The sequence below is a fragment of the Polypterus senegalus genome, chromosome 1, assembly GCF_016835505.1.
Source record: "Polypterus senegalus isolate Bchr_013 chromosome 1, ASM1683550v1, whole genome shotgun sequence".
NCBI classification, from domain to species: domain Eukaryota; kingdom Metazoa; phylum Chordata; class Cladistia; order Polypteriformes; family Polypteridae; genus Polypterus; species Polypterus senegalus.
This window is the reverse complement of record NC_053154.1, coordinates 7,148,662-7,171,045: the sequence shown is the minus strand read 5'-3', so window position 1 is coordinate 7,171,045 and position 22,384 is coordinate 7,148,662.

Sequence of the window (22,384 nt, the reverse complement as noted above, 5' to 3'; positions counted from 1 at the left end):
CATTGTTAAAACAGAAACTTTTTCATATTTTAGTAATAAATCTTGCAAAATGTAGGCATAAACTATAGTTCTCTCATTTGCTAGCTAGGCGGAGGTAAAGTACACCCCGAGGTTGTGGCGTGAGTGAGAAGACTAGCCCAAGGAAATAGTCTTGGTAGTGTAGTGGCTGGTCTGGGTAATGGGTCGGCCGTTACATTACATTCATTGAACTCTGCAACCGGCTATAGACACTTCCCAGTGCAATATGTCAGCATGCCATAACTGATCAGTTAATGCCGTACATTCATGACCACTGGCGCCCCCTAGCGAATCCCCTGTCCCTGGGATTCTGCCGCTGCACTAGACTAACCTGCAAGCGTCAGCGTTGGCCTTTGTGTGCTTGCGTGCAGCCAGTTCAAGTGCAGTTGACTTGATGATTTGCTGAATTTCATCAATGGTGTTAATTGCACCTTGGACATATTGTTCCAGTAGTTATTTTTTTTATAGTTTTTAAAGCTCATTGGCAGTGTGTAAACTGATCAGTGTTGCAATAATTGTGATGCTCTTTGCCTGAAAAAAAAATATGTTCCATTAAAAGTTCACTTTTTCTTTGTGAATTGTGACATTTATGTGCAGAAAAAAGTATGTGGCACCCAGGGGTGCATTAAACCCCCAAAGTATGTGGCAGTTTAAGGGTTAAGGTCCTCATGCAAAATCCTCCTCAGAGACGTGTTGGACATGCTTAAGGCAGAAGCGCGCTGAACATCTAGCAGACTGCAAAATTGATGCCCTTACAGTTTGGATGTTTTCAGGTGTTCGGACAGTCTGAGGACGGCCTGCAGATTTGCTGTTCAATGTTGGACCCATCTGTCTATATTTAGCCACCCACTGAAGATCCTCCGCCATGGCTGCCCTTTGTCACCGATTCTGTTCATAACTTTTATGGACAGAATTTCTAGGTGCAGTCAGGGTGTTGAGGGGGTCCGGTTGGGTGGACTCAGGAATGGGTCACTGCTTTTTGCAGATGATGTTGTCCTGTTTGCTTCATCAGGCCGTGATCTTCAGCTGTCTCTGGATCGGTTCGCAGTTGAGTGTGAAACGGCTGGGATGAGAATCAGCACCTCCAAATCCGAGAGCATTGTCCTCAGCCGGAAAAGGGTGGAGTGTCCTCTTAGGGTTGGGAGCGAGATCCTGCTCCAAGTGGAGGAGTTCAAGTATCTCGGGGTCTTGTTCACGAGTGAGGGAAGAATGGAGAGTGAGATTGACAGGCGGATCGGTGCGGCGTCCACAGTGATGCGGTCTCTGCATCGGTCTGTCGTGGTGAAAAAGGAGCTGAGCCGTAAGACAAAGCTCTCAATTTACCGGTCGATTCACGTTCCTACCCTCACCTATGGTCATGAGCTACGGGTAGTGACCAAAAGAACGAGAACGCGAATACAAGCGGCTGAAATGAGTTTCCTCCGCAGGGTGTCTGGGCTTTCCCTTAAAGATAGGGTGAGGAGCTCAGAGTAGAACAGCTGCTCCTCCGCATTGAGAGGATTCAGATGAGGTGGCTCAGGCATCTCATCAGGATGTCTCCTGGGTGCCTCTCTGGTGAGGTGTTCCGGGCACGTCCAACTGGGAGGAGACCCCGGGGAAGACCCAGGACACGCTGGAGGGACTATGTCTGGGATTCTCCCAGAAGAGCTAGAAGAAGTGGTCGGGGAGAGGGAAGTCTGGGTATCTCTGCTCAAGCTGCTGCCGACACGACCGGACCTCGGATAAGCAGAAGAGGATGGATGGATGGATGAACTGAAGTATCGTTTTCTGATTTGGGACTTCACCGCGAGTAGGAATGATTAAACGCGTTGCGTAGTGATGTTGGATTCGTTGTTTTTAAAGAATGCTTTGACAGCGAAAGCACGGTGTGCACTGGATCAAGGCATGTGGTCAACTGAAAACTACAAGGGATCACCTGTCAAAGGAAACCCCCAACCCACTCGACTGCCTCTACCTCGCACAATGACCTTGAGAAATGTGCTGCTTCATTTGGGCTCACCCCGGTATTTATTTTTAAATGCATTAATTAGATCTGGTTGTTCTATTGTTAACCTTAATGTATAAATATTGTCACAAGCAGCTGGGGACCAGACCCATCCTGGACGCCTGGAAGGACCGGGAGGTGGTGTGTACGTCCTCTGGGCCACGAGGGGGGCAACCGCCCTGGATTAGGAGAGGATCACGGGAGAGAAGCAAGGAGGCTTATGCCCTTTGGGGCCCGTGGCCACTGCCAGGGGGCGCCCCAAGTCTCAGAGGGCCCAGGAAACATCTAGTTCTGCCACACCCGGGAACACTGAGGATAATCCTTCCAGGGACGCCTGGAGTGCTTCTGAGTGATCTCCTGACACTTCCGCCACACCAGGAAGTGTCGTCAGATGGAGCACCTGGAGCACATCTGGGTGGAAATAAAAGGGTCCGTCTCCCTACAGTCTGGGAGCAAGAGTTGGGAGTGGGAGCAGGACGAAGCTCCCATGGAGTGAGGAAAGGCGGCCCACGGACAGTGAGAGAAAGGCCCGGATTAGGGGTGATTAGTGCAGGGAGCAGTGTGTGCCGTGCGGGACTGTGTTTATTGGTGGTAAATAAACGTGACTTTTCTAAAGATGTGGTCTCGGTCTGATGGTGTCTGGGCATGTCTCACAATATTTCAATTAGAAAACCTTTGTCTGTTAAGAGTGAAGGTTTGTTTTGCAATTTATTGGTTAAATTTGGCTTAGCAATACCTTGTTGATTTTGTATTTGGTATACTTATATTTATTAGAAATGATCATAGTATTAATTAATGATAAGAATCCAAGTGAATGTGGTATATCTTTGTTTTTGCTGATTAATCAGTGTAAAGCACTGATATGATAAGGTGCTTACATAAATAAAGTTATTATTATTATGAATATGTCCAAATAGCTCCTGTCTGTGAGTGTGTATGTGTGTGTGTGTGTGTGTGTGTTCTCTTAATGTTTACAAAGTGACTTGCGTTTTTACCACTTTCACTGCCTCTCTGAATAAAATGAACAATTGTTTACCGGAGGTTTGATGCTAAGATGATGTGGAATTGGCAGGAAATTGCTAGAAGGCCGACTAAGGACAATGGTACGTAATGAAAATAGGCATTGAATGAGATGAAGGCTGAAACATTGTCATCGGGATGTCAGATCTTGTTGGCAGGAAAACATGATTAGTTGACGGTGTAAGCAGATTTTCTTTACAGAATCAACTTTTACTTTTTTTTTTTTTTAAACAAAATGTTTGTCCAGAAGCATCCATTCAGAATACTGGGCTTGTTTTCATTTTCATTTTCCTAATTTTTCTTAAAACGCCTTTTTGAAAAACAAGTTGCTTTTATCCATTGCAACATAGGCGACAACATGGGCTCCTCCAACTAGAGATGCTGATGTCTTAATAAGAACTCTTTACATTGATATAGCGCCTTTCTCACTACTCAAAGTGCTTTACATAGTGAGTGGGGAGCCACTGCAACCAACACTAATGTGTGGCAACCACCTGGGTGATGTGACGGCAGCCATTTTGTGCCACTACTCTCACCACACATGAGCTGTTAGGTAGTAATTTGGTGAGACAGAGACAATCAATTAAAAACCAGGGGTGATTAGGGGGACAGAATGACCGGCCGTGGTGGGCAATTAAGCCAGGACATTGGGGTATACCCTACTCTTTACGAAGGATGCCCAGGGGTCAGGACCTCTGTTTTTACACCTCATTCAAAGGACGGCGCCATTTTCACATTACAGTGTCCCCGTGTTCCTTTATGGGGCGATAGCTCCCTAGTTGGAATAAGTTCGTTTGTAATTGCGGCGTTTTAAGTAACTGAAAACTATATAGATATGATATTAAAAGGCGATATCCCTCTTATAGTGATACGGCGGTAAAAATCACATAAGAGAAAATAACTTTACTGATGATTTACATGGCATTACAGATGGGAAGCCATAGCAAGACAATACCAAGGTGGGAACTTGATCTATACAGTCTGCCATTTTTCATCACTGTGCTGTAAGGCTTTCCAGGACAGATGACGATATCACCCATCCGTCCGTCGGCTTCAAAGTATTTGGCTGCTGTCCAAGTCTTTTTATACTGGTTTCTCCATTTGCAGGCCCTTACTTAGGTTCCAAACAAGGGAAGGAGAGGATTTCATTTAAGGTCTAACATTCAGAAATAGTACAATGCCTATTTTCATAGTTGTACCTTCTCTCTTCAAATGTTTGCCTAGCAGTTCTAAATGCTGACAGCCCTTGTGTGCTAACTTTGGCCTGTACATGTGAGTGAATTTATAAAATAATTATTGTACAGAGCACTGTGACATTAAACTTATATTTTTATTACACACCGTCACTGTACTGGTGCATTGGGATCCACAGGGTAGGCGCCCCCTGCTTGGCCTCACCCATACCTCTTCCAGGAGCAACCAAAGCTTTTTCTGAATGGTCTCCTATTCAAGTACTGGCTGGGCGCAAACAGACTTGACCTCTTCTGAAGTGCATGTGGTATGGCTGCTGTATGATGCATGACGTAAGAGGGGTGATCACAAATTTTGGAGACTGAGGTATTAGGAGAAGCATCAGTAAAGCCAAAAAAACAATCCTCTTGAACACTAATATAATTTTATCTTTCAAATAAGGTTTCCCCATCTCGTCTCTTCTCATTTTCTGCAACAGCTTTTCCTGGAAAGGGCAGGCCAAGCAGGTCAGCCTAGACTTCCTTGTTCCTAACTACAGATTCTAACTCTTCCTAGAGAATTCCCAGGTGTTCCCAAACCAGTTCAGAGAGCCTGCCACATGGTGTCCACCCAGTGGGATGTGTCTGATGGGAACCGCACTAAGAACATCCTTACAACATGCCCAGACTACTTCAACTGGCCCCTCTCGATCTGGAGGACCAGCGACTCTACTCTAAGGGTCTCTCGAACTTCTCATACCTATCATGGAGTTTCAGTCCAGCCACCCAGCAAAGAAAACTCATTTGGCCAACTTATGCTCACAATGCCATTCGTTCGTTCAGTAGCCACAGCTCATGACCGTAGGCCTGGACAAGAATGTAGTCAACTGGCTAGCCAAGAATTTTGTCTTTACGCTCAACTCGTGATTCGCCACCCGCAACCAATACAGGGCTAGCAGGACAGCTGTAGCCACTCCAATACGCTTGTTGATCTCACGTGGACTTCATCCATCATTCGTGAACAACACTATATTGCCTTAAGTATTGGGCCCCCCCTCCAAATTATTGAATTCAGGTGTTCCAGTCACTTCCATGGCCGCAGGTGTATAACATCGAGCACCTCGGATTGCAGACTGCTGGCTTCTACAAACATTTGTGAAAGAATGGGTAGCTCTCAGAAGCTCAGTGAATTCAAGCCTGGTACTGTCCTAGGATGCCACCTGTGCTGTGCAAGTTCACCCCTCACAAGAACTCACTCAAAGTTCTATTCACACAGATTAAAATGAAGACATTCACGTTCATAGTTCATCATTTCAATTGTGGAACTAGTTCATGTTCAGTTCATTTTGTATTTTTTAAGGAGGATAAATGACCCGTGAGTTTTGTACCGTGCTGCCCCTATATGCTAATATCCTGCCGGTCAAAAAATAATTAAATAGATGCAAGTATACATTGAAATCACCACTCTATTTCCAACCGTGTGACACAAACGATGACTGTGGAACCAGCGTGAAGGTGAACTAACCTATTATACTGCTGGTCAAAATTCGTGTCACATATTGCGTGTACAACTGGGAAAAATATAAATGGCCTTGTGAAGTACAACATTCCCTAAAAGCGAAAGCGGAGCTTCAACCTTTGCTCATATTAGTATTAGTATTAAGCACAAGCCTGCAGACACAGACAAGGCCTATTTGATTTTATGTTATTTTTTTCCGAACACAAGTAAATGGCAAAAAAAATCGTACAAATAAATATTTGTATAAATCCACTATTTGTGTTTATCTGCATACCGTATTTTGATTTAGCTCCACCCCTACATTACAGGATAAGCCAAAAAGTTTAATCTGAACCTAAACCAGATCCAGACACACATAAAACTGAACGAGCTCACGTTCAAGTTCTTCACTTGAAAATACGTTATGTGAAGTTCACCGTTCTAAGAAAAATGAGCTTGTTCAAAGAAGGCGCTCTTTTGAACTCGTTAAGGCACCACACTGGATGCCACCTGTGCAAAAAGTCAATTTGTGAAATGCCCTCGCTACTGAATATTTCACGGTCAACTGTCAGTGGTATTATAACAAAGTGGAAGTGATTGGGAACACCAGCAACTCAGCCACGAAGTGGTAGGCCACGTCAAATCACAGTGCAGGGACAGCGCATGCTGAGGCGCACAGTGGGCAGAAGTCGCCAACTTTCTGTCGAGTTAATAACTACAGACCTCCAAAAGCTCAAGAACAGTGCAGCATATAGAGAAAGCTTCATGGAATGAGTCTCCATGGCCGAGCAGCTGCATCCAAGTCTGACATCACCAAGTGCAATGCAAAGCGTTGAATGCAGTGGTGTAAAGCAGTGCAGACGTGTTCTCTGGAGTGACGATCCGATGGATGAATCTGGCCAGGAGAACGGTACTCACCTGACTGCATTGTGCCGAGTGTAAAGTTTGATGGAGGGGGGATTATGGTGTGGGGTTTGTTTGTCAGGGATTGAATTTGGCCCCTTAGTTCCAGTGAAAGGATCTCTTCAAGCAATTTTGTACAATTTCATGCTCCCAACTTTGTGGGAACAGTTTGGGGATGGCAACATGACGGTACACACACACCAGTGCACAAAGCAAGGTCTGTAAAGAAATGGATGAGAGAGTTTGATGTCGAGGAACTTGACTGGCCTGCACAGATCCCTGACCTCAACACGATAGAACACTTTTGGAATGAATCAGCGTGGAGACTGCGAGCGAGCCAGGCCTTCTCATCCATCATCAGTGTCTGACCTCACAAATGCTCTCCTGGTCACAAATTCCCATCAACACACTCCTACACACCTTGTGGAAAGCCTTCCCAGAAGAGGTGAAGCTGTTAGAGCTGCTTAGGGTGGGTCAACTCCATATTACAGCCTATGTATTAAGAATGGGATGTCATTAAAGTTCATGTGTGTGTAAAAGCAGGCGTCCCAATACTTTTGGCAATATAGTGAAAACCCTGAGATACTTTTCCACTAAGGGCAGCTGCAACCGCCTCCCCTGGGTTCTCATTTATAAAACTTTGCATGGATTTGACTGTCAAATATGAGTACGCCCAAAAACAGGAAAAAGTTTTTGTACATTTCATACATTTTTACACAGTTTACGGTCATAATTCACAATCATCTTGCAGATGCATGTATGTAAATGCACCTCAAACATCACGCAGTTGGCACCCTAAAATGAATATGCTGTATATAGATGATGCTAATCAACATCATGCATAATATGAGGGATGAACTGGCATCCCAGCCAGTGTGGACCCCCATCACTCCCTTATCTGCCTTGATAATGGAAGGTCAATATCTGCTTTCTGGGCCAGACTCCTGATGCAGAAGGACATTGTAGTGGCTACAGTGGTACTGGTGACACTCAGGATGGACTTTGGAACTGCGAAGGACAGCACAGTGGACGACTGCTTGCTATGGGCAAAGAATTCCTAAGTGCGCTGTGTGGCAGCATACTGGCAAGCTCAATTATGGACACTTGCAGGGGAGAATGGGAGTTGTGGTCCCATGGGCCTGCCCTTTCAGCTTCTGTGGAGGCTGCCAGTGGGACCTGTCTGATAATGATGATACTTGGACCACTGTAGTGTTCATTGTGGATGCAATTGATTAAGAGCCAGAAGTACCCCTTGGTCCAGAGCTAAAAGAGAGCCCTCCACTCCACAGCTCATAGAGTCGGAGTCGGGAGAGGAGCTGCATAATCAATCAATCAATCAATCAATCAATCAACATTTATTTATATAGCACATATTCATACAAACAAAATGTAGCTCAAAGTGCTTTACAAAATGAATAGAAAAATAGAAGACACAATAAAACATAAACATAAGTCAACATTAATTAACATAGAATAAGAGTAAGGTCCGATGGCCAGGGTGGACAGAAAAACAAAAAAAAACTCCAAAAGCTGGAGAAAAAAAAAAATCTGTGGGGTTCCAGACCACGGGACCACCCAGTCCCCTCTGGGCAAACTACCTAACATAAATCAAACAGTCCTCTTTGTATGTAGGGTTTTCATGGAAGGACCTGATGATGATGGTCACGTAGACTTCTGGCTTTCAGTCCATCAATGTTGGTGCATCATGATGCTTTGAGTAGGTGGTGGTGGCGCAGGCCGCCACCACAAAGAAACCGGAAAAAGAAACAGAAGAGAGAGTTGGGGTCAGTACGGATTTTAGAGCCACTGTGAATAGTTATTATGATGAATTGAACATACAGAGTATCAGGATTAAGTTAAAGTGAAGTTATGAGAAGGCCATGTTAAAGTAATGTGTTTTCAGCAGTGTTTTAAAGTGCTCTACTGTATCAGCCTGGCAAATTCCTATTGGCAGGCTATTTCAGATTTTAGGTGCATAACAGCAGAAGGCCGCCTCACCACTTCTTTTAAGTTTAGCTTTTGGATTTCTAAGGAGACACTCATTTGAAGATCTAAGGTTACGATTTGGAATATAACGTGTCAGGCATTCCGATATATAAGGTGGAGCAGATTATTTAAGGCTTTATAAACCATAAGCAGTATTTTAAAGTCAATCCTGAATGACACAGCCAACCAGTGTAGTGACATCAAAACTGGAGAAATGTGTTTGGATTTTCTTTTCCCAGTTAGGATTCTAGCAGCTGCATTCTGCACTCATTGCAAGTGATTTATGTCTTTTTTTGGGTAGTCCTGAGAGGAGTGCGTTACAGTAATCTAGTCTACTGAAAACAAAAGCGTGAATTAATTTCTCAGCATCTTTCAATTATATAAGAGGTCTAACTTTTGCTATGTTTCTTAAGTGAAAAAATGCTGCCCTAGTGGTCTGATGAATATGCGATTTAAAATTCAGATTACAGTCAACGGTTACCCCTAAGTTTTTTACTACCGTCTTATCTTTTAATCCTAGTGCATCAAGTTTATTTCTGATAACCTCATTGAATCCATTATTGCCAATTACTAAGATTTCAGTTTTCTCTTTATTTAGTTTAAGAAAATTACTATTCATCCATTCAGAAATACCAGTAAGACATTGTGTTAGTGAATCGAGAGAGTCAGAGTCATCAGGTGCTATTGATAAGTACAGCTGTGTGTCATCAGCATAGCTGTGGTAACTCACGTTGTGCCCTGAGATAATCTGACCTAACGGAAGCATGTAGATTGAGAAAAGCAGCGGACCCAGGATAGAGCCTTGTGGAACACCATATCGGATATCATAACAATCCCCTGGGAGAAGTGGAGGAAAACAGAAAGAGCAAAGGGAGTGACTGACGGTATTATTGGGCTGAACTGTGTTGTGTGAGAGGTCAAGGAAGGAAGTCTGCAAAAGGTACACATTATTGTGAATAAAAGTGCTGGATTTGAGCCTGGGACTCGGTGTGTGTAGTGGTGTAAGGGGTTTGGGATGTTGGGATACCCCCTAGTGGCCACAACATGCAGTCACAAAACTGTTGATTGCTGGTAGAGCAGCCTCCCTCTTGATGCACTGAGACACAGCTACCTGTGTCTTGCCTGCATGTGACAATATTTTGTCATCATTTACAATATTTTGTCATCATTTAACTCAGTTGGAATCCCTATTAATTTTACAGAATCATCTCACAAACAGGTCATTTGAAGCACACATTACAAAGTTGTCTAAATCATGTTTCTTCCATCTTAAAAACGTTGGTAAATTAAGGTGCTTCCTAAATAAACAGGATTCTGAGAAATTAATTCATGCATTTATTTCTAGAAGGATTGACCACTGGCTGTTCAAACTGTTCTTTATACAGCCTCCAGGTAATCCAAAATGCTGCTACAAGAATTACAAGGCCCAGCAAGTAGGAACACAAACACACCTCCAGTTCCTACACTGGCTCCCGGTTAAGTTTAGGGCTGATTTTAAAATCTTCTTTTCAACATATAAAGCCTTAAATGGCCGGCTGACTTGTCTGAACTTATCATGACTTACAAACCAGAGTGCACATTAGGATCTCAAGATGCCGGTCTGCTTAGGATCCCAACGATTATTAAAATAACAGCGGGAGGTCGAGCTTTTAGTTACAAGGCCTCTAAACTGTGGACTGGTCTGCCTGCTACTATAAGAGATGCCCCTTCGGTCTCAGCTTTTAAATCCCAACTGAAGACTCACTACTTCAGTTTAGCATATCCTGACTAGAGCTGCTGATTAACTGTACAGACTGCATCTCTGTTGTCAGTCATTAGCACTAAAACGTAAGTAATATGATAGTTAGAATTTGTTACTCACCCTCACCTGTTCTGTTTCTCTTCTCGGTATTCAAATGTGGCACTGGTGCCATGGCCAAGTGGCTTTGCCTGCCTAAGGTAAAGTCATCTCTGATGGAGGATCACAGGAATTGCTGAATAGAGGGGTCCTTTCATTGGATTGGCAGGCCCATCGCTGACTCAGCTGTGAAATGGCCAATAGGGGGAGGCAGCTTGATGGCCGAGGTCTCCAGGACTCTGAAGAAATCCAAATCATATTATGTGATATCATCTACTGTTAAATTCTGCTCTGTACTTGTAATATTTTTATTTTACTATTATACTGTAAGGAGGATTACTTGTGTTATCTTCTGTTTATTGTATTTACCCCTTTTTTTGACACCCACTGTATGCCCAACCTACCTGGAAAGGGGTCTCTCTTTGAACTGCCTTTCCTAAGGTTTCTTCCAGTTTTTCCCTACAAGGGAGTTTTTCCTTGCCTTCTTAGAGAGTTAATGTCTATTGTGACACTTCTTGCGTGATATTGGGCTATACGAAAATAAATTGTATTACACTCACCTAAAGGATTATTAGGACCACCATACTAATACGGTGTTTGACCCCTTTCGCCTTCAGAACTGCCTTAATTCTACGTGGCATTGATTCAACAAGGTGCTGAAAGCATTCTTTAGAAATGTTGGCCCATATTGATAGGACAGCATCTTGCAGTTGATGGAGATTTGTGGGATGCACATCCAGGGCACGAAGCTCCCGTTCCACCACATCCCAAAGATGCTCTATTGGGTTGAGATCTGGTGACTGTGGGGCCATTTTAGTACAGTGAACTCATTGTCATGTTCAAGAAGCCAATTTGAAATGATTCGAGCTTTGTGACATGGTGCATTATCCTGCTGGAAGTAGCCATCAGAGGATGGGTACATGGTGGTCATGAAGGGATGGACATGGTCAGAAACAATGCTCAGGTAGCCCGCAGCATTTAAACAATGCCCAATTGGCACTAAGGGGCCTAAAGTGTGCCAAGAAAACATCCCCCACACCATTACACCACCACCACCAGCCTGCACAGTGGTAACAAGGCATGATGGATCCATGTTCTCATTCTGTTTACACCAAATTCTGACTCTACCATTTGAATGTCTCAACAGAAATCGAGACTCATCAGACCAGGCAACATTTTTCCAGTCTTCAACTGTCCAATTTTGGTCAGCTTGTGCAAATTGTAGCCTCTTTTTCCTATTTGTAGTGGAGATGAGTGGCACCCGGTGGGGTCTTCTGCTGTTGTAGCCCATCCGCCTCAAGGTTGTGCGTGTTGTGGCTTCACAAATGCTTTGCTGCATACCTCGGTTGTAACGAGTGGTTATTTCAGTCAAAGTTGCTCTTCTATCAGCTTGAATCAGTCAGCCCATTCTCCTCTGACCTCTAGCATCAACAAGGCATTTTCGCCCACAGGACTGCCGCATACTGGATGTTTTTCCCTTTTCACACCATTCTTTGTAAACCCTAGAAATGGTTGTGCGTGAAAATCCCAGTAACTGAGCAGATTGTGAAATACTCAGACCGGCCTGCCTGGCACCAACAACCATGCCACGCTCCAAATTGCTTAAATCACCTTTCTTTGCCATTCTGACATTCAGTTTGGAGTTCAGGAGATTGTCTTGACCAGGACCACACCCCTAAATGCGTTGAAGCAACTGCCATGTGATTGGTTGATTAGATAATTGCATTAATGAGACATTGAACAGGTGTTCCTAATAATCCTTTAGGTGAGTGTATATTGTATTGTATGTGAGGGGGTCTCATGGTGCACTCTGCATGACACTGAAGTGGGGTCAGGGAAAGGCATAAGGTGCCAGTGTCTGGGTGGTGTGGTGGATGGCTGGCTTCAAGTTCCGGTCCTCACCACCAGGCCGCCAGGAGAAGCTCACCCGACAGCGTGGACGGGACCCGAATTCCAGTAGGGCCTCATGGACTTTGTAGTCTTTATGCACGGCCCTGCTGGATACCGTGGGGGGCACTGGGAGTCGCTGTAGGAGGGCCCGTGGACTCGTATGTGCCCTATACCCCGGAAGTGCATCACAATTCCAGGACAGGAAGAGACGCCGTGCTTCCGGGGTGAAGATATGGATTGTTCACCCTGACCCGGAAGGAATAAGGACTTGTGGACTGTTGGGCAGGAACACCTCCGGGTCAAGGGATATAAAAGGACACAGAGAAAACCCAGACACTGAGCTGAGCTGGGAGGTAGAGGGGCGAAGTGTCTGGGCGAGGAGGAGTCAATTGTGATTGTATTTAATAGTTTATTTGTGGTATGAACAGTGTGCAGAGGAGGGTGCTTGGTGCACGTAAAAATCAATAAAAGAGGCCTAGTGATATCTTTACCTAGATTCCAGCATGATACCTGAGGGTTCAAGAGGTGGATCACAGCCTCACTGTCACAGTGGGTAACCACTATAACCTGGCATGTGTAATTACATGATTGCTGTTACAATAAATTCTACAGGCCATACAATAAACTGCGAGTTCAGCCAGTTATGCTGCCAAAAAGTGAGCAAGTCATCCTTCAACGCTACTTTCTGAAACCACACGGAGACCCCAGAGAGCCCCACACATTGATTGAATAAAACAAAGGATTTCTATTCCTTTCCTAAGCTCCTCTCCAACTCTCCTTCTAGTAACAAGACACAAATTCAATCACAAATACAAGAAGCCAATGAATCGTTCCTCCTTTTGTCCTCCTGCTGAGTGTTGTCCACTTCCTCCCGACTGTGACTCCCCGAGCTATGGAAGCAGGATCCCTTTAAGGCAGTGTTTCTCAGACTTTTTCCATGTGTGCCTCATTCTTTCATATTAGTTTTTGTGGTTTAAAATATTCAAACATTTCCTCGGTTTTCAATAAATTTCGTGACATTTTTAAATAATTTTAATAATTCCACATTTTAAATGATTCCATTGTACAGTATATTAATAAAAATTAAATTGCAAATATTAGAAATACTCATAAGAATACTATCACTTCTTATTTCTAAAAACAATAACTGACATATTAGTGATTACAGAAGTTACATCTAATGGTAAGAGAGAGGGATGAGCTGTAACTTGAATTCTGATGTTTGCTTACAGGCGGACAGGTCTACCAGTCCACGTATCTAGATGAGTCTGGAAATGACAAGTGACGCCACTAATTGTAGCAGCCTTTCATTTAATTGAATTGACATGCAGAGAGTCACATACTGGTGCCTTTATCTTTAGTCAGTCAGCCCTTATCCAACCCGCTATATCCTAACACAGAGTCACGGCGGTCTGTCGGAGCCAATCTCAGCCAACACAGGGCACAAGGCAGGAACAAATCCCGGGCACGGCACCAGCCCACTGCAGGACACACACACACACACACCAAGCACACACTAGGGACAATTTTTAGGATCGGCAATGCACCTAACCTGCATGTCTTTGGACTGTGGGAGGAAACCCACGCAGACACGGGGAGAACATGCAAACTCCACACATGGAGGACCTGGGAAGTGAACTCGGGTCTACTTACTGAGAGGCAGCAGCGCTACCACTGCACCACTGTGCCGCCCTCTCCTTTATCTTTATTCATGTCCTAAACATTTCATTCTTTATTAACATTGTTATAATGTCACAAGCACCATGAAAACTATAAACATACATTTTTTGAACATTTTACAAAGAAAAAGAACAAATGAAACAACATATAATTATTTTGCGTAACCTTGCTCCATTTACCAAGGGTGCAACAATTTTAAAAATCACCATTTTAGAGATCAGTGTTTGCCTTCCGTTACTTCCTCATAGTTTCTCCACACTTTACATCCTTTATGTCCCCTACGTGTGGAATGATTTTGCGGTCATTTACACAAATACCAGAGAGCCGACAGATGATATACTCTGTGTGACTTTTCTGCCATAAATAGTTGCAATAAACAAACTGTTTCAATAAATAGCTTCTACTTCAATTTCTATTTTTTTCGCGCCTCCCCTCCCGTTGTAGATATCTGAGCAAGGTTGAGAAACACTGTTTTAAGGTGAACCCGGGTGTACTTCCAGTGACATTATGTGGCCAGTTGGAAGCACTTCTGGGCTATAAGAAAGCCAGGGAAATCCTCCCCAGGTACGCCCTCTACTATTCCCCCAGGAATCCTACAGGGCTGGACTTCAAGACTCCAACTCTCATGCAGCCCTGTGGTTATCTAGACCAGGAATCTACATGAGGGACACTGCCACCTAGAATGGTTGGGGATGAATTGCTTCCCTGCTGGTTCCTGATATCTTCATGCATCCCAATCATGATGAGAATCATAAGGGTTAAGGAAAGAATTTGTAACCATCCTGGGAGGAAGGGGCGTCGATATTTCAAAAGTGATGTCATCGGAGAAGAGACGGAAGTGACATCATCTGGTGGAGCTAAAAAGTGATGTCATCTGAGGGGAGAACGGAAGTAATGTCATTGGAGTGGAGATGGGAGTGATGTCATCTGTGGGAGCCAGAAAGTGATGTCATTGGAGGGGAGAGCAGAAGTGACATCATCCAATGGACCTGGAAAGTGATGTCATCTGAGGAGAGACGGAAGTGATGTTATCGGAGGTGACACGGAAGTGACATCATCAGTGGGAGCCAGAAAGTGTTGTCATCTGAGGGGAGATGGAAGTGACGTCATTTATTGGAGCTGGAAAGTGATGTCATCGGAAGAAGAGACAGAAGTGACATCATGTATGGAGCCGGATAGTGATGTCATTGGAGGGGAGACGGAAGTGATGTCATCCATTGGAACGGAAGTGATGTCATTGGAAAGGAGATGGAAGTGACGTTGTTTGACCTCCATGATCAAGCTTTGGTAGGGCAGAGATCGGGGCAAGAAGGTAAAACAACTTCTAAAGCTTTGATTGTTCCCAGGAGCTCAGTGACCTCAAGATGTGAAATGGGAGAAGTTTTGCAACAACTAGGACTGTTCATAGAGTTGGACATCCAGCCAAACTGAGTAACTGAACAAGAAGGACCTTGATCTGCATGGTGAGTAAGCACCCAATGAACTTTAGAAGTCCTCTGCTGAGATAGGAGAACCTGCCAAAAGAATGCCCATCTCAGCAGGACTCCATCAATCAACATTTTTATGGTAGAGCTGCTAACTCCTGCTTGGAGTTTTCCAAATACCATTTAAAAGACTCTGAGAGCATGTGGAAAACGATTATCTGGTCTGAAGAGAAAAAAAACTGAACTCTTTGGGTACAATGTCTAGTGAAGACCATGCACTGCTTATCACCGGCTTAATGCTATGCCTACAGTTAAAGCATGGTGGTGGTAACATCATACTATAAGGGGGCATGGACAAGGAGCCTGGTCAGAACTGAAGGAAGGAGGCATTGAACCAAATCCAAGGAGGTCCTTGAAGAAAACCTTCTCTAAAGTGCATGTTCACCTTTCATCACAACAATGACCTGAAGCATACTGCAAGACAATGTTGGAGTGGCTCCTGGAGAGGTGTCTAATTGTTCTCAAGTGGCATAGAACATCTGTGGAGAGACCTAAAGATGGACATTCACAGATGCTTCCCATCAAGTCTAATGCCAATTGAAAGGACCTGCCAGGAACAATGGGATAAACTGCTTAAATCCAGGTGTACAAAGCTCAAAGAGACATACCAGGAAGACTCAAATCTGGAATTGCTGCCAAAGGGGCTTCTCCAATGTACCGAATTAAGTGTCTGAATAATATTATGGATGAGAGGTTTCAGTTTTTGATTTTTATAAATTTGCAAACCTTTTGGAAAACATGTTTTCACTTTGTCATTGTGGGATATTGAGTGTAGAATGCTGCTGAAAAATGGCAAATATGTCCATTTGAAATGAAAATTACATAACAATAAAGTGTGCAGCCAGTGAAGAGGTCTGATTGCTTTCATTGTCACTCTGCATGTACCATGATGGTGCAAGAGTTAAATCTGAGGATCCTTTGGGGATTTTCATTCTGTCTGGCACAATACAAAAGCTAAACATCCTAAGCTTTAATGTGATTAATTTTCCAAAAGCCTAAAATCTTAATATATTAAGGTTATGATGTCCTCAAAATTGAACTGACAGATGAAAGATTCAGAAGAAACAACGATAATTGGATTCCCAGATTTATTGTTCAAGGACACTGTGCAGGGATTTTTTTTTTTTTAAACGTTTTTATATATTTTTACAGAAATCTTTTTAACTTTGATATTGGGTTACATCTCATCATTCACACATGTGATCCAAGAAAATAGAATTACATGAAACAAAAGTAGTTTTACTGTATATTCAATATAATCTCTTACATTGTGTGGAACAAATCTTTAGTTTTATACTATGATCAAAGATTAGGATTATAGGCATTGTTAGGGTTAAACAATGAAAGTCATGTTTTGTTTGGACACCGGGCATCACTCTGAAAAGCTCAGTGACAGCAATGATAGCACAGAGGAGTGACAATGATGGCAAAGCAGCTGGCACAAAAAATAAAGTTGTGCTTCCACACCTAATTTGTTTGTAGGAACAGAACGAGTTGAAATAAGGCAAACCCTGGGGCCGGTGTGTTAAATAACGCCACTTAAGGCAAAGAACATTTCTGCCACTCCCCTTATCCTTACAAGGAATGAGGCGTTACCCTTGTAGCAATGGTCATGAGGGAAGGGCCAATTGGAACACGCCGTGCTAGCAAGGGGAGGAGTCTACAGTGGTGCTAGGAAAAGAAAAGAGAGAAGATGTCTTGAAAAGGGATTCTTACAGCAGGATGGACATAGAAGAAGGGAGCAGCCTACCTTAAGAGTTGGCCATCTGGTCAAACTGAGTAACCGGACAAGCAGGACCTTGATCTGCATGGTGAGTAAGCACCCAATGAACTTTAGAAGTCCTCTGCTGAGATTGGAGAACCTGCCTAAAGAATGCCCACCTCAGCTGGACTCCATCAAGCAACATTTTTATGGTACAGCTGCTAACTCCTGCTTGGAGTTTTCCAAATGCCATTTAAAAGACACTGAGAGCACGTGGAAATCGATTCTCTGGTCTGAAGAGACCAAAAGTGAACACTGTGGGTACAATGTCTAGTGAAGACCATGCACTGCTTATCACCGGCTTAATACTGTCCCTACAGTTAAAGCATGGTGGTGGCAACATCATACTATAAGGGGAAATGGACAAGGAGACTGGTCAGTAATGAAGGAAGGAGGAATTGAGCCAAATCCAAGGAGGTATTTGAAGAGAACCTTCTCCAAAGTGCACGTTCACCTTTCATCACAACAATGACCTGAAGCATACTGCAAGACAATGTTGGAGTGGCTCCTGGAGAGGTGTCTAATTGTTCTCAAGTGGCATAGAACATCTGTGGAGAGACCTAAAGATGGACATTCACAGAGACTTCCCATCAAGTCTAATGCCAATTGAAAGGATCTGCCAGGAACAATGGGATAAACTGCTTAAATCCAGGTGTACAAAGGTCGTAGAGACATACCAGGAAGACTCAAATCTGGAATTGCTGCCAAAGGGGCTTCTCCAAAGTACTGAATTAAGTGTCTGAATAATATTATGGATGGTAGGTTTCAGTTTTTGATTTTTTATTAAATTTGCAAACCTTTTGGAAAACATGTTTTCACTTTGTCATTGAGGGATATTGAGTGTGCAATATACAGTATACAGTGGTGCTAGGAAAAGAAAAGAGAGAAGTTGTTTTGAAAAGGGATTCTTACAGCAGGATGGACATAGAAGAAGGAAGCAGCCTACCTTAAGAGTTGGCCATCTGGTCAAACTGAGTAACTGGACATGCAGCACCTTGATCTGCAAGGTGAGTAAGAACCCAATGAGCTTTAGAGACAGGAGAACCTGCCCGAAGAATGACCACCTCAGCAGCTGGTTTTATGGTAGAGCTGCTAATTCCCGTCTGGAGTTTCCCGAATTTCATTTTCCTTTAACCCTTAAACTGCCACGTACTTTTTGGGGGGGTTGATGCAACACCCCAGACACCAAAAACTTTTTTGCTACACTTTTTAAGGAAATGTCACAATTTACCAAGAATAAGTGAAATTTGAATGGAACACATATTTTTTTTTCATGCAGAGAGCATCACAATTTCTGCAACACTGATCAGTTTACACACTGCCAATGAACTGTAAAAGCTATAAAAAAAATGACTGCAACAATCTATTATGATATGTACAAAGTGCAACTGACGCCATTGAGGAAATTCAGTTAACCACCAAGCCAACTGAGCTTGAACTGGCTGAACGCAAGCACACAGAGGCCATCACTGATGACTGCAGGCTAGTCTACTGCAGCGGGTGAATCCCAGGGACAGTGATGCTGATTCACTAGGGGGCGCCAGTGGTCGTGAGCTGGCTGCTCGACGAATGTACGGCACGGAGTGATCAGCTCCGGCATGCAGGAAAATTGTACTGGGAACCGACTATAACCGGTTTGGTGGTTTAAGAGTTAAGACAGCTAAAAGCGTAGAGTTTTGGGATTTCTTGGAGAGCAGCTCACCTGCATAATCCCTACTGGTTGAGATGGACTGTTTTCAATTTTTTATTATTTGGAAGAATATCACCACACTATCAAGACATGCATCACAGGAAAATTAATGGAAGGAATTATTAAGGATAAGATTGAGCAGCACATGGCAAGGACAGGAGTTTTACTGAACAGTCAGCGTGGGGTCAGATGAGAGAGGTGGTGTTTAACTAACATGGTGGAATTCTATGAGGAGGCAACAAAAGGATATGATCAAAATTGAGCTTATGAGATTCTTTATCTGGACTTTCAGAAAGCATTTGATGAGGTGCCACATGAGAGAGTGGGCATAAAACTAAAAGAAGTGGAAGTTCAGGGTGTGGTGTGTAGATAGGTGCAGAATTGGCTCAGACACTGGCAGGAGAGGGTGATGGTGCGAGGAACCTCATCAGAACTGGCCGATGTTAAAAGTTGTGACAAGCAGGGGGCAGTGCTGGGGCCGCTGCTGTTTTTAATATATATAAATGATTTAGATAGGAATATAAGGAACAAGCTGGTCAGGTTTGCAGATGATTCCAAGATGGGTGGATTAGCAGATAATTTGAAACCCTGTGTTTGGATTCAGTGGGTTGGAAAATGGATGGATGGATATATCATCACAGAAGGACTTGGATAGCAGCCAGGCTTGGACAGATTTGTGGCAGATGAAATTTAATGTCAGTATGGCAAGCCGAATTAACATTTAGAGATATCTCAAAATGGATTTTAAGATATCTGGAAATGCATTTTAGATATCTCAAATTGACTTACAGATATCTAAAAATGCATCTATTTTAAGATATCTAAAAAGCATTTTATGATATCTTAAATAGATTTCAAGATATCTTAAAATGATATACTGTAGATTTTGAAATATCTGAAATGCATTTTAAGATATCTTTAATGCAATTCCAGATATCCTGAAATACGTTCCTGTGCATTTTGAGATATCGCAAATACATTTCGAGATATCTTAAAATAACTTCCTGTGCATTTCAAGATATCTCAAATACATTTTGAGATATCTCAAAATCACTTCCTGTAACATTTCCTATTCTTTCAATGGGACTTCCTGTCTATTTCGAGATATCCCAAAATGAATTTGAGATATCTTGAAATACACAGGAAGTTATTTTAAGATATCTTGAAATGTATTTGAGATATCTTGAAATGTGCAGGAAGTCATTTTAAGATATCTGAAAATGCATTTCAGATATCTCAAAATGAATTTGGGATATCTTAAAATGAGAAGGAAGTTATTTTGAGATATCTCGAAATATAATTTAGATATCTTAAAAAGCATTCAAGATATCTTGAAATTCATTTTTTTTCAGATATCTGAAATACATTTTCAGATATCTAAAATTAATTTCATGATATCTTAAAATGGGTCTCTGCTCCATTTCAGATATCTAACAATGTATTTCAAGATATCTCAAATTGTATTTCAAGATATCTAAAACGCATTTTAAGATATCTTTAAAAGGACACTCAATTATTTCAAGATATCTCAATAGCATTTTCAGATATCTACAATACAATTTAAGATATCTCAAATACATTTCAAGATATCTTAAAATGACTTCCTGCACATTTCAAGATATCTCAAATACATTTTAAGATATCTTATAATAAACAAGTAGTCCCATTGAAATAATAGGCAATTTTACAGGAAATGATTTTGAGATATCTTGAAATGCATTTAAGATATCTTAAAATGCATGAAAGGTCAATTTAAGATATCTGAAAATTCATTTGAGATATCTTGAAATGCAGACACAATTATTTTGAGATATCTGAAACTGTATTTGAGATATCTTGAAATACATTTGAGATATCTCAAAATGTATTGCAGATATCTTAAAATGTAAAGGAAATTGTTTTAAGATATCTCAAAGCGAGTTTCAGATATCTTAAACAGTAAATTACATTTTAAGATATCCAAAATTCATTTTGAGATATCTCTAAATGTTAATTTGGCTTGCCATATGTCAGTAAAATGTAAAGAATTACACATAGGAAGTGAAAATGTGAGGTTTGAATACACAATGGGCTGTCGGAAAATCGAGAGTCCACCTTATGAAAAGGATTTAGGAGTCATAGTGGACTCTAAGCTATCGACTTCTCAACAGTCTTCAGAAGCCATTAAGAAGGCTCACAGAATGTCAGGTTATATAGCGCCTTGATGTGTGGAGTACAAGTCACAGGTGGTTCTGCTCAACCTTTATAACACACTGGTGAGGCCTCATCTGGAGTCCTAGTGCAATTCTGGTCTCCAGACTACAAAAGGGACATAACAGCAGAAGAAAATGTCCAGAGAAAAGCGACTAGGCTGACTCCGAGACTACAGGGGATGAGTTATGAGGAAAGATTAAAAGAGCTGAGCCTTTACAGTTTAAGAAAAAGAAGATTAAGAAGTGACATGATTGAAGTGTTTAGAGTTACGAAGGGAATTAGTCAAGTGGATCGAGACTGTTATTTTAAAATGAGTTCATCAAGAACACGGGGACACAGTTGGAAACTTGTGAAGGGGAAATTTCACGCAAACATTAGGAAGTTTTTTTTTTACACAAAGAACGACAGACACTTGGAATAAGCGACCAAGTAGTGTGGTAGACAGTAAGATGTTAAGGACTTTCAAAACTCGACTTGATGTTTTTTTTAGAAGAATTAGGTGGACAGGACTGGCGAGCTTTGTTGATCTGAATGGCCTGTTCTTGTCCAGATTGTTCTGATGTTCTAAGCTGTAAATTTCACACAGTTTAGCTTTAATGTAATTTATGTGTGTGAGAATAATAACAACATTTATTTCTATAGCACATTTGGACACAAAGGGTGTGGTTCAAAGTGCTTTACAGGATGTCAAAGAAATAATTACATGAAGAGAAAAACAAATAAAAATTAGATATGTATAATAATGAATAAATCTGCGGTGGGCTGGCGCCCTGCTCGGGGTTTGTTTCCTGCCTTGCTCCCTGTGTTGGCTGGGATTGGCTCCAGCAGATCCATGTGACCCTGCAGTTAGGATATAGCAGGTTGAATAATGGATGGATGAATAAATAGTACGCAAACAATGAATAATGCACACTTACCTAAGGTAGATCTACAAATGAGAGAAATGGTTTTTAAGTATAGAATTGAATTTAAGTCTCCAAATGACAGTCCGATGACAAGCTCAGATGGCCAGGGTGGACAGAAAAAAAAACCAAAAACCATTTAAGCTGGAGAAAAAAACAAATCTTTAGGGGGTTCCAGGCCAAAAGACCACCCAATCCCCTTTAGACTTTCAGCCTAACTTAAAAGTTCTGACGCTGGTCTTATTTACAGCAGGGAAAACAAGTATTGAACACGTCATTGTGTTTCTCAGTAAATATATTTCTAATGGGGCTATTGACTTGAAATTTTCGTCCGACTTTCAGACGCCTGGACACAGCGTTACTTATTA